The sequence below is a fragment of the Nannospalax galili genome, unplaced genomic scaffold, assembly GCF_000622305.1.
Source record: "Nannospalax galili isolate Female #2095 unplaced genomic scaffold, S.galili_v1.0 scaffold463, whole genome shotgun sequence".
NCBI lineage: Eukaryota > Metazoa > Chordata > Mammalia > Rodentia > Spalacidae > Nannospalax > Nannospalax galili.
This window is the reverse complement of record NW_008349529.1, coordinates 3,033,253-3,037,440: the sequence shown is the minus strand read 5'-3', so window position 1 is coordinate 3,037,440 and position 4,188 is coordinate 3,033,253.

The window sequence follows — 4,188 nt, the reverse complement described above, 5'->3', positions numbered from 1 at the left end:
CAAACCTTGCTGCAACAACAAAGCATGAAGCCAAGATGCCAAGGTTGGTTTCCCATGTGAATGAAATCATCACGTTGTACGTGTAGATACATATTTTTTTAATTTTTAAAAAAACCTTTAGAAGAGGTATTTTATTACAGCTTTAACATATTCAATAACAGTTTCCAGAGCAAAGATACATCTCTTTCAAAAGTGGTTATAAAATTTTTAGGTTCACTGTTGAATTAATACATTTATACAATACTGAACTCAGTATAAGCCCTGTAAGACATAAAATTGAATGAGTTTTTAACCTTTAAAAAATATCTCCATTTCAGTTTAAAATGTACTGTTTCTTACAGAAAGACTCATTGTTTTTGCTAATAACACTAAGATGTCGTTGCATGCATCTCTAATCTGTATGTATCTGATTATTACTAGTCATAATCAGTTGCACTTGGATCCTTGGTACCTGTGTGCCCTCACATGTGGATCCTAGAACCAAATCATGATAAGGGAGTATGTATCCAGACATAACTACAGGAATGAGGATAATGGAAAGGAAGCAGGGAGGTAAAGAAAGAACCTGATAGAGAACAGTAGGAAACAGGCATTAATAAGGGAGGTATGGATAAAAATTGGTTAGTTTAAGGGACGGGGGAGGGAAGGGTATACAAGAAACCTAGGGGATAAAGGAAAAGAATGCGCTCAAGAGAGGTAGGACCATAGGAAAAGGGTATTACTAAGGGAGAAAGGGGAAAAATGGGGGCACCTCAACTGGGGAAACCATGATGGAGGGGATATACAATGCAAGAGATAAATAATGCCTAGCTAGTTTTAAAAACCAGAGGGAACCATATTAGTTCAACAACCTACTGACAAATTAGACATACCAGACGAAGAAATATATGTCTAGGCAAGGTTTATCTGAGAACAATTGGTCTTAGCCCAAGATTTATCTACATGGCACACATTAATTAAAAGTACCAGACTGGTGGAACTAACCTTCTTGGATGTTTAACAGACATACTTTGAGGCCTATACTAATTTGGTCAGAGGGACCTAAAGGACAGGTTTTGCTCCTTGCCCTCCTAGGTTGACTAGTTCCAAGGGACTATACACATCTCTAAAAATGTCCTGTAATTGTGGTGGGTCACCTGTCCTCTTGATCAAGGAGGCCGAGGAGACTCCACGAGATGGACTTGAACCAGTGTCCAGTCTATAAAGAGGAGGGTCAACACAGAGGAATCATTTCCTCCATGCTTCCAAGTGAAGACAGCCATTGTCAAGCAGGACCTTTGACTTCACATAGGCAGAACTGGTAAAAGAAAGGAACCAGAGGCTCCTCCCAAGCCCATGCGACCCCTGAGGAACAGATCTTCAAATGACCTTAAGAGTGAAAATAAATTGGTTTATCTGGGCCAACTGTATGGCCTTAAACACCCAGAAGGAAAGTATAACCAAAGATTAAAGGGGCCAATATAATTTTTTAAGAGTCCATATGTGCTGGGCATGGTGGCACACGCCTTTAATCCCAGAACTTGAGAGGCAGAGGCAGGCAGATCTTTGTGAGTTCAAGGACAGCCTCGTCTACATAGTGAGTTCCAGGACAGTTGGGACTACAGGGAGACCCTGTCTCAAAAAGACAAAAAAAAAAAAGAGTCCATATGTCCATATGCATAGCTAAAGGCTACATAACAAGCAACAATGCCAGACAGGAGATACCTTCTTTTGAGTTATTCGCCAGGGTGGCCTAAGGGACTCCCAGATAGTAACCCAGGATAGAACTCAGAAAATGAACAACAGATCCCAATCTTCTATAAAGGAATATTGACAACTGATTGCTGCTAGATGAGGAACAGTTGACCTTCCTAAAACAAAGACCTATAGATAGGCTGACTAAATGCACCAGATGGACAAGTAGCGGGGAATGGCTGGGGGTGCCGACAACACAGCAGACAGTAGCAGGGATATCAGAGTATAAGGGCTCTAGTTGGGGGAGGGAGGCTACGGGAGGGGCCATCTGGGAAGGTGGGTGTATAATTGAATAAGATAGTTTGGGATGTTTTGTGTGGTATATACACACACACACACACCAAATCAACAAATGTATTATATTTGAGGAGGAAGCATGGAAATTTACATCATGTTAATTAGTAGAGGTGATAAACATTACCACTGAAATCTACCTGATGACTTTGTAGATATACATTTTTACATGTATAAATCCACATTTTCTTGGTAGAAAGATTATTCTCGTGGAGAAGTAAGCTGTTGTCGACTTTTAGAAGGTTTTAGACAGTTTGCTATTTTTAACTGCTTGTTACTGATGGTTTTTGGAGGTTTTTTGGTTGTTCATTGTTTTAAGGAAGGACCAGCATTGTAGCAGGAGACCTCCAAAGATGGCGCGGACCCAGAGCCCTGGGATTCAGCGAGAATTCACTTCACTTCTTGGTCCACAAATAGCCCACGCCTCTGTACCCTGCTCGCGAGCCCAGTGACTGCTGACAGACTGCATGGCGCAGACCAATCAGAAAACGATAAGCTGACTAAAGGGACTTGGGGGTGGAGAAAAGAGAGATACAAGGCGTGCCCCCTCCTGCATTAAACAAGCCTGCAGCACCTCACCTAGTGCTTGCTTCTACCCGACTCCCGGGGTCTGTGTGTTGTGACTCCACGCCTCTTACCCCTCCTAATCGGCAGGGGACCCGATCCAGGTTAGGGTCTTCACAGCTGGCCTGAGGAGAACCCGCAACACAGCATGCTCTCTGAATTTAACTAAGAGTGAAAGAGAAAACATGGGCTGTATTAGATGATACTCACTTTGTTATTCCTGGGCTTGGGAGGCTAAGCAGGAAGGTCAGAAGTTCAGGGCCAGCTTGAGCCACAAGGTGAGACTCTACCTCCAAAACAGTAAATGAAAGAAAACATTGTTTTGAGCTTGGTAATGCAGCTCCATTCATCTCCAGACATCCTTTTCTATGAGGTCCCTGTACCATGTGAGACTTTGGTTTTCCACGTAGCTATCATTGGAAGAAAAGTGACATAATCAGTCTTTCCAATAAGATGTGATGAACCCTCTTCTAGTATAATTTGCCTTCGACTTGGGACATAGAGGAGTGGAGGAAAAAAATAACACTTTCCATTTAAATCCTTTCTTCTGAGAAAAAGAAGCCAAAATGTCTTATGTAGCATCATCTGACTGTTTAGCATTTTGACATTATTGATTTTCAAAAATATTTTATTATTTTTATGTGTATGTGTGTATTGTAGGCTGACATGATGGTGTATACTGAGCCCAGAAAATAGTGTCTTATCCCCTAGGGCTGGAGCTGCAGATGATTGTGAGCTGACTGATTTTGGTGCTGGGAACCAACTTCTGCTCCTCCTTCTGCTCCTCTGCACCAGTCTCATAGTGTCTTTTCTTCATATGGGCACTAATCCCATTATGAGGACCCCATCTCATGACCTCATCTTTATCTAATGGCTCACTAATGTCATATATTTAAATATTACAATAATGGTCACAGCTTCAACAAAAATGATTTTTTTTTTAGTGTTTTTGAGACAGGGTCTCCCTGTAGCCCAAGCTGTCCTGTAACTCACTATGGAGACCAGGCTGACCTTGAACTCACAGAGATCCACCTGCCTCTGCCTCCCAAGTGCTGGGACTACAGGCATGCGCCACCACACCCGGCTATGTAGTGATATTTTCATAAAAGCATAAATAACTTCCTTTAACCCAAGATGGATACTTGGGCATTTATATTTCTAGGTGATTGATGTAATCTTAAGCTGAAGTTCTGGGACTCAGGCAACTTCCCCCAATTGGAACTGAAGTTTCTCATCAAGAGCAAGCCTCAGAAACAATGTTTCCAATTCTCTGATTGTGTTATTATAGACTAGAAGAAATACAAGGTCTCAACAAAACCTCAGGTAGGAAATGCAGGTCCAGTAAGAAATATGGAACAATGTTTCCAATCCTCTGATTGTGTTATTATAGACTAGAAGAAATACAGGGTCTCAACAAAACCTCAGGTAAGAAATGCAGGTCCAGTAAGAAGTGTGAATCTTGTATTGAGTCACTGTAAGATTTAAAAGAAATTCAGGGCCTGAAACAAACCTCAAGGATGCTAGTTCCAATAAGAAGTAATTTATCTTCATTTTCCCTTAACGCTTACACTGTATGATGAATACTCTATACTGGAA